This window comes from Aythya marila (assembly GCF_965140915.1).
Source record: "Aythya marila genome assembly, chromosome: 10".
Taxonomy (NCBI): domain Eukaryota; kingdom Metazoa; phylum Chordata; class Aves; order Anseriformes; family Anatidae; genus Aythya; species Aythya marila.
This window is the reverse complement of record NC_139051.1, coordinates 20447797-20461761: the sequence shown is the minus strand read 5'-3', so window position 1 is coordinate 20461761 and position 13965 is coordinate 20447797.

Here is a 13965-nt window from a genome sequence, read left to right as displayed (position 1 = left end):
TTTTCGAACTCCCCCTCTCCCCCCAAAAAATCAGACCAGAATTCAGAATTAGACCAGATTCTGAGATGTTGTTCAAGCTCCTATAAATAGAGATAGACATCTGCTATGATTTTCAAAAGCATCTAGCAGTTCAGATGCCTTACTTGGTGGGAATTGACTACAATTGTGTTCCACTCAAAAACAGCAGCCAGCATTTCTATCCCAGAGTAATAATCCTTATTCGGTTCATCTTAAGTGTTATCTAAAAAATGGTAACAGGCTGTAAAGCCAGTATCTGTCTCCAAAATAATACAAACTACCTTCATTAATGTAATGTATGTTTAAAATGTATCTGAATAGCATTAACCAAAAACTGTACTTGCCAACGCTAGCACGTATGCACATCCTACACATCCTGTACCCACACAGCCCAGAAAAAAAACACATTTATTCAGTCTTGTCTTTTACACAAGTACTTTTTTGAGTAAGTGCATGATCTGTTTGAAGAGTAAGTAATAACAGAAATAGTAGCTTCATTTACAGTGAGTCAAATCTGTATGTTACCAGAATCCACCTCTGAGAACGTGCTCAAGACTTGGTTCTTGATTTTGTATTCCAATTTCCTTGGGAAATCTTTACCAGTTACGAAAATAGTTTTCAATTACAAATCAAGTGTTATTAAAAGGAGTTCTTAATCCGATAAAGATCTTTCACAAGATCTATTACTTAAAAAAAAAAAAAAAGAAAAAAAATGTTTTATTCTTTGGCAAGAAGGAAACAAAACAGAACTTGGCTACTGAACCCCAAAGAATTTTCATTCTTTTTAGTATATACATGTATGATGGTGTGGTAGGAAAAGTGTTCTCCACATGTGAAAGTTATTCTATTTATTCCTACCATATTTTCTTACTTTTTTCCTACTGTTTTCCTAAAGAGCTAGCCCGGTCACTACCAGACACAGGTAGCAGAGAGGAGGAACCACAGTCCTAGTCAGAGATAACCATTTCTATCCAGGTCTGCATTTTCACTACAGGGAATAATTCCAGTGAGATCCATATTACAGACATAAGTTGTTTTCCCATTACAACAACCTGCACAGAAGTAATGCAGCCAACATAATACGTCATAAAATTACAGGCTCAGAATAAAGATGACAAAAAAAGCAACTGTAACTACAGTTGACAAAACTTGAAAAATCATTTCACATCACTATTTGAATCTTTAAAAGCATTTGCTACTAGTTTATTGTCCAATCCTCACCCCTTTTACAGAGGACTAAAAGTTTAGAAAAATGATGTCTCAAAATAGAGAAAGCAGAGCTTGAATGCTCTAGTATTACTTGGAAAAGGAAGTATCATATTCTGCTACAGCAGACAGCGCTTCAAATTTGAAAGGTCGGCTGCAAAACTTGGCTTGAAAAACACAGTTACAATACCAGAGAACAGCAATAACTTCCTGGGTTGCCAGACAGCAACTACAGGATCCTGGAGATAACTGTTCTTAAGCAAAATGGGTGACAGAGCCAAACATTTCATGATTCAGTCCTGTTCATCTTTAGTGAGACAGTATCAGGTTCTGTTTCCCTGAACACAGCAAGAGCTAAGCAAGGAAGCAGTCGCCTTGTTCACTGTCAGCTCTTCACTCCTGACAGCTCATGCACTTGTGCTTTCCGTACTGACCTCTCCCCTCAGCCATTGCAGGCTACTAGTGCCATGCATCAGAAATGGGCTACCCAGAGAAAGATGCTGCTGTTGTTTCTACATGCTATCTTCCTCCAGGTCCTCAGCTGTTAAGTACATAATGAATGATAAATAGAGGATCTAAAACCAGTCTTAGATGTTAGAGTCTAATCCTTTTTGAGTGTGTGTACATTCACTATAAAGCAAAGTTCAAGCTTGGATACAGATATGGTAACATTTCTCTTCCCCTCAAGAGGGGTGCATAAGAATTCACAGCATATTTAGATAAACATTTATACTGGGATTAAGCATGTTATGGTTGACAGTACTCTTTATCTGAAAAGTCATGCTGAATTTGAAGCCACTCACCTAGTAAGCATGGCTAGATAACTTACTGTTCTTGTTATCACAGATTTATTAACATTTTATCACCAAGAAGTTCATACAAAAAACGGGTAGTCCTACAGTGACTGAAAATTGTATGATGATGTAGTCTGCAGGAGCCAATAAGCATCTACACTGTACTTGTAGGCAGCATAACATTGCTCTACAAATACAGCTTTTTTTTTCCCCCCTTTTTTACATTGCTTGATTTCCTAGAAAGATCAAAGCATTAAGTCACTTTTTCACTCCCAAATCAAGCAGGAAAGAACTCTTTGAAGTATTTTTTTTTAATGATGTATCTTTCTAAAAACAGCCCAACATTCTGAAATTTCACAATGCGAATTCCACAACAGGTGTGACATGTCTCCAAAAGCATGTCTCTCATGCTTTATGTATGGGCTTCACTCTCTTTCCATTTAAGAGACCTTTAATATGTTTTAATGTTTCCAACATATATTTAGAAACTCAAAAAGCAGCATCAATTCATCAAAAACATGAAAACCTAAAGACAAGAGTTCAAATAAAAAACTGAAGAGCCACTTCTGTCTCCAGCTTAAGGCTGTCATGGAAAGAAGTATATCAAAATGGCTCCATTAATGACTGCCTCACAAGCACTACAAAGTTGAAAGCCTGTTACCAAGGTTCTTATCTCTAAAAGGAATTCAAACTGCTGTGTAAAATAAGGTGAATAAGAAAACATGCAAAAAAATCAAAATGGTTTAATTTCAGAAGCCAGGAAATATGGCACTGTTCAGCAACACAACAGAAGAGACACCATAGTTTTCTCCTGATCCTTGATTAAAAAAAAAAAAAAAAAAAAAAAAAAAAAAAAAAAAAAAGGAGGCAGGAATCATCTAAAAAAGCAGGAGCTAAAAAAAATTCAGTAATCACTGACAACCTGTAGTATTAGGAGAAGCTTAGTGAATAACAGTATTGTTAACATATGTTAAATCTTCACTTACAAGCACATTTCAACATTCCACTGACAAAGAAGAATAAAGATATGTAAAGAAAATCATTACTTTCCAATTATTTGAAAATATGGTCAAACTACATTAATTCTTTATTTTATTTATTATATTTATTTATTATATCTAAGAAGTCTACTAAAACAAAGAAGCTACCAGCAGCCACTAAGCCAAGAACAAGTACATGCTGGCCCATAACACAACATAACATAACATAACATAACATAACATAACATAACATAACATAACATAACATAACATAACATAACATAACATAACATAACAGTAACACTGAACAGCAAGCCAGGAGTGAGCAGATGAAAGCACATAGAGGCTGAAGAGCTTGCAGCCCTTCACTCCTGAGAAACCTCAGGAGTTGCACCTGCTTCTAGTTATTAGTGAGTAACTGTGTAACAGAGAGAGCCTCCATTTCTCTATCCAAATGGTGGCTTGATGTCCTTTTCTGGATCCAGGAGAACTGACTGAGAATTAACTTGAATTGCACTCCTCAGCCTGTACTGCTGACAAGTCACCTGAATTAAGAGCCACCCATTTGGGGTCATCATAATATGCAGCTTCTCTAAGCATTCAACAGGAAATTGTAGCTGTTGAGTCTCCAGGCTTTTGAAATACAAACTTCAAGGTCACCAATACAATCCAATTTATTTTAACAGCACTGATTTACACCATATAGCAGTCAGAAAACAAGTTTCAAAATATCACAATTCTCTTATTTGGGTGGCAACCTTGCAACTAGCTTGCAGTTCTCAATACCAAGATAGAGCGATTTGCCCACAATCATAAATACAGTTTAAGAGTAACAAAACAAAAAAACAAATATTTAGCATTGCCCTCTCAAAAAAAGAAACCCACACCTACTGCTCCTGTCATTCCTATTTATTCACACCTAAAAAAATAAAATAAAAAATAAAGACTCCAAGTGTGCAGTGGAATTACCACTGCAGAGTGCAGTATTACAGTGCAGTTACCTTTGAGTTCAAGTTAAAGAGTTCTGGTAAAGCCCACCATGTGTGTTCACTTGTAGGTTGCACTCGTTTTAGCATGGAAAAAAGCAAGCTCTATTCAAAGCTCAGTCTCACTTCATCTGGGAAGAATTCCCACAGAAATTAAGACAAATAAAGGAAGGGATAAGAAGAACAAGAAACTGCTATTGGAAAAGAAAAAGGCAAGCATCCAACTTAGCTTCATTTGCTGCACAAGTAATGGACCAAACATAGCACTTCAATAATCTTGCCATAGCTCTTACAGTTTGGCTATTTTAGGTTTCTTTTTAGATAGTCTTCATCAAGCTGCAAGAATTTAAAAGCAATTTTACAATTTCAATGTTTTTTAATGTCTTAAGCTGAGAGCAGAAAGATACTTTTTCATTAGAAGACTAAGAGAAATTGTCTTTAACTCAGATAAGAAAAGTCATTAGCTTTCTTATGCAAGATTCAACATACCACTACCAAAATCTAAAGTAGAAATGGACAGAAAGTTATATTGGATACTTAGAGGATTAAAGGTAATTTAGATGAAGAATGACTCATGACAACCACTTTCTTCCACAACTTTGTTTTCTGTTTTCTTGCCTTTCCTCTGAATGGCCCTGGACTGTCAAAGACAATACACAGGACTGAACTCAGAAATGGTCAGATCTGGCACGATACTTCTTGCGTTACTACAGTCTGACCTTTTGGAAGGCTCTCAGTTACTCTCTAAATATAATGAAATATATACACGTATGCTTTGCATGACTAGATAGCTGCAGAAAGTGATTTGGTAAGTCAGAAAATATTATTTGTAAAGGTATTTTTCAAAGAGGAATTACATTCTAGAAATGTTGAAGATATTGCATACCTAAGCACGGACATGAAAACTCAGGCAAGCTTAAAGAATTCAAACATGAGCAAGAAATTTCTCCATAAGGTATGCCAGTCTCACCCAAAAAAAGTATGTTAAATCAGACAAAAAAAGGCCACCAAACAGAAGCACTACACAATACTAACTAAATATAATAACAGATGAAAATGCTTTGAGCAGGTCAAAAATTTTCTTAGTCTAGGTCACTTAAACAATGAATTAAATTTTTTAGCAAATGTATACTTCTATATATTTTAAAGAAAAGGTTGGCTGACAGATGTTCTGTCATTCGTTTGTTTTTACAGTTCACTCACCCCGTGCCCACAGTGGGATGTGGGAGAGAACTGGGGGGTGCAGGGGGTGAAAACACATGGGTTGAGATAAAGACAGTTTAATAGGACAGAAAAAGAATAGAAATAATAATAATAGAAGTAAAAAGCAAGTGATGCACAATGCAATTGCTCACCACCTGCTGACTGATGCCCATCTTGTCCCCAAGCAGCAGTCCCCATTGCCCCTCCTACCCCAGCCACCCACCCCACCTAATTGCTCAGCACCAGCACAATGCCACATGGCATGGAATAGCCCTTTTGCCAGTCTGGGCCAGCTGTCCTGGTGCTGTCCCCTCCCAGCTCCTTGCCAATATGCAAATTATGGCTATAATAATTTTTTAAAAGCGAGTCAGTGACAAACACCAAGAATAAAAATACGAGTTCCTTGTGATAATGCCATAACAACAGATTTTCAGCTTCTGCTATTGAGTTTGTGTCAAATGAACAGTCTGCTCTATAAATGATACTTATGAGTTTAAGTATCATTTACTTGAATGGTTGAATGGGGGAGTGAGAGAGCGGTTGTGGGGTTTAGCTGCCCAGCACGGTAAAACCACCACAAAGAACTACTCCTGTTTAGCTGCATAACTCAGTATTTGTTCCTTTATTTCAGGACCATCTGCAAACTATTTTCACCATCATCATTTCCAAAGAGTTAACAAAAAATACTACTGCATTTTTTTTTTAACTAGCCATTTAACATTTGTATCTTCTACCTATGGCCATAACTAAAGAAACTAATCTTGTATAATTTGATGGATTTTTTTTATTCTACTTAGATGTAGTAAATCTCAGCTTGGTATATAATCATTATTCCTATGCATTAACCAATTATTTGAATTATGTGGAACTTCAAAATAGGTCATGGTTTCTTTCTGTGAGGCTATGCAGTCCTGTTAGCACATATCATAACAAGTACACAAACTATAAATAGAAATACTAAGTAGACGATGTTAATACTTTAACATTGTATACAGAGCAGAATTTTTAAAAGTCACCAGTATCAGCAGCTGCAAGACCTTTGTAATAATGTATTATATTTGGCCATTGCTTCTTTCCTTACATTAAAGGCAGATTCAAGTACAAAGGTTGCTTAACTAAATAGAAAACATGCCTATGCTGTCACTTGCAGGTCCAAGAGCATATGGCTTTACAGAAGTTACTATTATATTTCATCTTCCCATATCAGTCAAAAGAACTCCCCAGAAAGTATTTGAAGACATACCTTAATCCCCCTCCAGAAAAGAAGAGATAAGTCCCTTAAAAATAAGATAAAATCTCTTGCTAAGGAATTAAAACCCATTCTTTTGTTTACTCACAGAATTCTAAAATGACAAGATTTCTCACGAGTACTGTTAAACACATCTACCTACCAGCAAACTCTTACCCCAACACAGGTCTATTAAAGCTATGCAGGCTATTAGCATTGCTGATTTATTTATTTATTTATTTTTAATTTACAAGTAAATATAAGTGGAACCTAGTAACATGCAAGGTCTCCAGGATGTTAATTATGTTGCACGAAAAGGAATGCAATACCCAGCCACTGTCTGCCACACATGTAACTCACAGTAATGGCTTAGCTTTTATGAGCGAAAGTGAAAGAGCATATCGTAACCTTTTTAACCTACTTTTCAAAGAAAATTACAGTGCATGGCACACTTCTTCCCTCTTGCACCTTTAGAAAAAAAAAACTTTCAGATCTTGTTAATGTTGGTCGATAGACCTTCAGTTATTAAAAAGAGATCGGAATGTTTTATAGGTAGCAGAAAATTGGAAGCAATGGAATAAAACTAGCAAGTAATTTCTGCATCTGAGAAAGCATCATCTTTCTCCACAACACATGATGTTTCATGAAAAGGTTAGCTAATAGTTCTACTACTACAAGGCTTGCTGAGCTTTTTTTTTTTGTTTTTATGAAGGGTTCAGCCTGTCAAGTTACAACTCATTATTGGTATTTCCTCTTATTTCCAAACAAGAAATCTTTAACAAGACAGCTCATTGTATTTTCAATGCACAGAAAACTATTCAAGCTCTGAAGCAGAACAGTGTCTTACTGCGTCATAATTGAAAAGTCAGTGATACCTGCAGTTTATAACCATTTCCAAAATCAAAAACACTGGAAATCATCCTTAGAAAAAGGGGACTTGTATAAATTCTCTATTAGAGTTGTCCAAGAATATCCATAGGTTTGAAGCATGTTGTTCAAACTAATTCTTGGAATAGATGGTTATGCTCTAGATGGGCTTTTATTTATTTTAGATATGTGCAGCAGCACAGTTGATTTCTGGCTAAGCGTTCATTTTTATTTTTTTTTCCTGCTTAATAGAATATCTATATAAGAGAAGATATTTCAGAAGAGAATGAAAGATCCTGAATGTCAACAAGTACTACATCTGCATCTGGTGTTCCTGCAGATAAGCACCACATTACTTTAGCACCATACTACTTTACTGATCACCGTGAAGAATATTTGTCTTTTATCAGACATGATTTTATACTGAATTCATAATAAGAAAGAATATAAAATACTCAGTTACAATAACAGAAATATTGACAAGTTACATGGAGAATCCGGGGGACGGGATGGAACGGGACACACTGGCAATAGTGGGGAAATTACTTGTTGTTAAATTAAGATAAAAATCATTCATCAGTATAACCAGTTTGACCAAGGATAGCCAGATTCACCAAGGATAAAGCCAACTATTTAAACATTTTTTTCCTTATCTATTATCTATAAAGCTATCAAATCAAGAAAGACAGATCCATTTGTCACTTTAGGTGGAAATAGTGCCATGACGAAAGGTTAGAAAAGATGATGAATAAGCCTTGACTTTCTTATTTAAATATTTATTTAAATTTATGCATATTTCAGCCCTACTGAATGTTCTCTTTAAACCAATCCTATTTTTAAAGGAATTCTTCATTTCTAAGAAATAAAGTTTCACATATACATATTCACTTAAACTATATTGAATGATTTTGTCCCAACACTTCACATCAACACACAGACAAAGTAAATTAGAAAGGCAAAAACACTATTGTTTCACAAAAAAAAAAAAAAAAAAAAAAGTTTCAAAACATAATTACTAAAAGGAGAATTGGATACAGAATTACAGTAACTGAAGATTTTAAGAGTGTTGGTTTCTATAAGTCAGCTTTTCCTTGCTCCATAGAGCAGCAGATATTCTGCAATTCTAGAAGCCTGCCTGCCACCCTTCAAGGACCTTCTCTATGGACATTCAAAGTTCAGTATTGCCATATCAGCTGTTTAATGAAACTGCTATTGAAGCCAATAAATGGACAACGGTTTCAAGAAGTTCTATTGTTCTTCATATTCAGTGTAGTTACACTCACCTATATGCTCCAGGTAGCAGAGTATAAACTCATTCATTACCCCTGTTATATTCAAGATAGGAAGCCCACAAGCTTTAGAAAGGGAGAATCCAACGACAATGTTCAAAGGTATCAAAGTAAATCCACAAGCTGTATAGACCAAATAACTTTTTGTTTTTGTTTAGTTTCTTCAGATTCTTCATATACCAGCTTTCTTCTCAGTTTCAGCCAGAACTGGAAGCAAGGGTTCTAAATATAGTCCCACTAGTTCCATCCCTTTCAAAGGGGTGTGGGGAGCTAGGCAGGGTGGAAAACAGCAAAAAAAGTCCAAACATGTAATATAAGAAGTTATTCTAAGCACGTGTAGTACTCGGTTCAAGAGGTTTTATGTAGTCAGAATGTCAGCGTTGACTACTGCGGGCCAACCTGAACAGCAGGGTAATTTCAGCATAACACACTTTGGAGACTGATAGATTTCAAAAAAATTAGTAGTTTCATCTTGAAAAATGAAAACACAATACTATCTTTCAAGTACAGATCTTTAGATAAACCCTACAACCAATTCTTGTCAAACTTCAGGTTACTACTAATTATAATAAAGCTAAAAAACTTACTATACCTTAGGATAACTTGAAAAAAATGCCAGTGATATGATGAAATAGCAATGTTTAGAAAAAAGAACAAGTTATATTGTGAAACAGAATACAAGTTATAAGCAGTTGTACAATGCAGCCATGAAGTACAGTTCTTAAGTCTTCAAGATCATCTTTGACCTGCAACTTCCTAATAGTTGAAATGGTCAGTTTTTCATGAATTCAAAGATATCCATGCTTTTAGTGCTATTCTTAAAATTTGGTGCATCACACAGCCTTCTCATGTTATTTAATTTGTTAAAACAGTGAGACATGTTGGCAAAGTCACTCCTAAGGTCATTTCCGTAACTTAAGAAACCATGCATTTCCAGCTTGCCTTTCCTTTCCCACCCCAAGTCATTATTTTTGATTTACCAAAACATAAAAGTATGACAATGCAAGGGAAAAAAAATACAAAGAGCGTCTTTTTTTTTTTTTTTTTTTTTTAAGCAGAATAAAGCACACGTGCACAGGTATATCCACTTTTATTACATCAGATAAACTCAGCCATCACCACTGCCACATGTATTAGCTGCCCATCATTGTTATTTTCAGATTAAGACAGAGCATAAGCACGTTTGCAAACTCACTGCTATTGGCTTGATGGCCAGTCCTGAGTTCTGCAGCTGTCAGCTGCAGCAATCTAACAAAGTCATAGTCTGCAGCAAGCAGATTGTAATTTGGTCCCCAAGAGAACTTGGCATGGGATGCCAAAGGTAAGTCATATTTCTCTAAGGACTGTAGTGAAATGCCAGGCATAAGTAAGGTATTATTAGATCTTCTTAGGTTTCAAATCCTTTACTTTGTCCAGTCTGCATCACTCAGTAAGATAATCATTGTTTGCTTTGAAAAAGCTTTAACTTCTATTTAACTTCATATTCCCCACAGCAACTCAATGTAAAATTCTTGTAGGTGCCAAGGTCACTGGAGCACCTGATCACAAGCAAAGACAATAGTAGATGAGACAGGATGATTCAGCAGTATAAGCAGTTAAGAGGATAGTAATGGAACATAACAATAATGCAGCAATCCAAGCTGAATTGCCACCTCAGTAGGACCAAATGAGAACAGATCTTTCTAGGAGGAGACATAATTAGCACGGGAATTGGGGGAAGAACAGAAAGCAGCTTACTGCTCAGACTCAATTGGATGGCTTGTTTTAGAATATTTCAAAGGTATATGTTAATTTCAAGTCTAACACTTGGAATTCAGATATGCCTGCGACAGACTGCAAACTCAAGACATTTAAACATTTAAAAAATGAGTGAACATTTAAAAATTAGTGAAAAACACTTAATTTATCTACATATCCACAAAAGAAAGACTCCTTTAAGCAACAGAACTCTAGCTTCAGTTCTTAAATCAAGTTATGCATTCCAGCAAGATGCCAGTGTGCAAAAATAATTACAACTACCCACATACCCACCTAGAGGGGGACTTGAACCTTCAGAACAAATTTACCGTTTGGAAAGGAAGCCATTGCTTGCAAGAAAAAAGAACTCACAGGTCACTTGAGAGACCAGAAGGGCATTGGCTGCACAAGCCAGAGAATAAAAGCTAACATGATTCAGCAGGAAAGTTATAGGCAAAGGAGGAAAGACAAGACATCCCCCTAGTGGATAATGATCTAAGCCAGAGGGCTTTTGAGGAGTTTTGAAGAAACTGTGCAGTATTGTCTGCATCCATAATTTTTAGCCATTTTCAACTAGACTCCCCGTATGGTAAATACAAACCTACTGACAGTAGCTACTTTCTCCTCAGCTATTTTCAATTGCCCATTAAAAGCAGCCACAGGCTGCCAATACCACCGGTTTATACATAGTTATAGTGAATTTGCACATAAGGGGAAACTAAGGGGAAACTAATCAATTGGGTCCCTTTTCCATGAAGTGCCATCTGAGACGGGATATGGATGGGAACTCTAACACGGTTACTAAAATATTAAAAAAAAATGAAAAGGGTTGTGCCATCAACCTTTGTGCTCCTTGTACAAGGTGTAATGTGAAGTGCATATCCACAGTTAAATAAGATTAAGGTACTGAGTGCAATGAGAAAACTCCCAAGATAGCCCAACCAGACAGACACAGCATTTATACTAGCACAACAATTTCTCAACATAAGACCAAGAGGTACAGCAAGAATTGTTTGGCTGAGACTTGCTTGCACTGATATGCCTAGAGTGCACCCCATAAAGATGGGAATAAAGGCAGGCTGGGACTGCCAGCGCTCATGCGTGTACTTCACTCATGCAGCATGGTCCTAACCTTAAAGGCTAATAGTTTGGAAGAACTGCTATACAAATTACAGCACTGTGCAGGACAAACACAGGAAGAGACAAACACAATGTCCAGACAAAATCAGAAAACAGAGGCGTGGGGATGGCTATTGGGGTAACACCTGACTTGCAGCTAAAGTGACAAGCTTACATTTCCATGTATTTGTGACAGCTCAGAATATTTTTTTATCCCTGATCTAGTCACCAATTTTAGTCTTCTGTTCTGCATAAATGCAAAACATTATTGTCATAAGCAACACTTAGAAAGGCAATGATGCTTTACTGGAGATTTCCTACAGCACACAATAACATCCAGCCTGCTCAACTTAGATTGCTGCACCAGAAAGGAAATATTAGGGACACACAAAGATTTTCAACCTCTCTCTTCTAACTTAATCAAACTATATCAGATCCGTCTTCTTCCAAGAGTTTTTTTTCTATTTTAGACAACACCGTTAGCTTACAAAATTGAACTTTGGCTATATAGGAACATTCCCCATCCCCCACACTCCTCAAAAAAATAAAGAAGGAGAGCCACAGAAAGCATATTTGCTTTTCACAGTGTGATTCTTATGGTCTAGTAATATTAGTGCTCAAAGCCTTAACTACTGAAGCATTAAGTAAACCCTTAAAACTCAGAGTAATATGAACAGCAGGTGATACTGCCATGTGCACCATTACGAGCAGAAACTACTAAGGACTGCATGATAACTCAGACTTTTTACAGTGTAAAGGAGCGTCAGAAGTTTTTATTTTCATTTTATTTTGTTGTTGTTGTTGTTGTTTGTTTTTTTAATAATGGCATAAGCAAGAAACACAATTTTCTGTACAACTTTGGTGACTACAAAATACATCTATGCTGTTCCAGAATGTTAAGAGAGTAAACATCAAGGCACATGAGAGAAAAACACACTTAGCTCCTAAAAGACGAATAAATCCTAACAAAAATCACTCTACGAAAAAGTGATATATGTGTAACTACTTCAGAAGAGTATTTTAAGAGTTATGCTTATAACCCATTAGCAAGAACTGAAATCTATGACCGGCACACAAAAACACAGGGAGCTAGCTCTACAGCTCCACTGCCAGGATACTAAAGACTGAGATGTAACATACTAAAACCTGCCTCTTATCACTGGAGACAGTACAGGATGCAACACCTTTCTTTATATTAATTCTTAATAACAACTACTGGGTCACCTACTTTCAGTTTAAGTTATGAACCCAAAGAAAGTGGATTTTTTTTTTGTTTTAATAAAGCAGGGGAGGGGGAAAAAAGAGTGCAACATCCCAGGACAGAAGCTTTGAAGGTCTTTTAAGTATTAGTAGTAGAATAAGAAAAGTTAGGCAATCCAGAGTGAGAATAATGGAAAGCTTACTGAGCAGACTTGTAGCTTGCTCAGAAAATCCCGTCACAATTATCATCACATATTGCTCCTTCTCCAATGCATGAAATCCACAGTCACTTATGCTGTTTTGTAATGAAATGAGGGATTCTACATCATCTTTTAATAGCTTATTTTTAAATAAAAAGCAGTATCTCAGCAAGCACATCTAGTACTAGAAATACTACTAGCCACATACCCATATATTATAACAGCTACTAGAAAACTACAAGCTCAGTATATTTAGTTTCACAAACACAACATTAGATGCACATAGATGCACTGAAAGCACAATGATTGGAAGTCAGAGATGATACATCTACAAGTTACAGAATAAGAACCTGTACTCACCCACATACAGGCTTCTTGTGTATCACGAAAACACATTCTCCTTACAGGAAGGAGATTCAACCAGACAAATTTCATACAGCCTTAGTATTGTAGTTTCTTCATTCCAACTTTTTCTTCCACTGCATTTTCTCTCTACAACAAACTTCTCCTGTTACCTGAACAGTTATTTGTAGAATACCTGTTCCTAGTGAGTTTATTGTCCCCAACTGGGGAAGATAATGAGGTTCTCAATTTAATAATGTCCACAGATGTAGTTTTTTTCTTGTTGTTTGGTTTGTATGTTTTGCAAGATCTTTCAAGTTTGTATCTTTCTAGTGCTATTTGCTGCAAATTTTATCCCTGCAGGTCATCTTGTAAGGTTAAGTTGTTATTAAATTAAGTTACATCTAAGGGATCCAGAAAAGGATCTTCAAGTGCAAGACAATGTTACTGTTGGTTACTGTATGTCAGACTTAGAAATCCCCCTATCCCAGATGGTTATAGCTAATGGCAAAATTTTAAGAACAAGAACTACAAACATGCTGGTTTACTAGTACTTCCGTGATTCCAAATTAACTCCACACAGCACAGTTATGTATGTTGTTCCCCAACATCTTTACTATGTATTAGAACAAGCATTCAGAGGATTATTGATGATGTGACCAGAATAGAAATCACTAAACTATTCCGTTCCAGTAGTGTTTTAATGTATACTAGATTTCCTGCTAAATTCCTCGAGGCAAAAAGAAAAGATGCACAGATGGGAAATACGTCTGTGTAAACTGATGTGTTAGGAAAA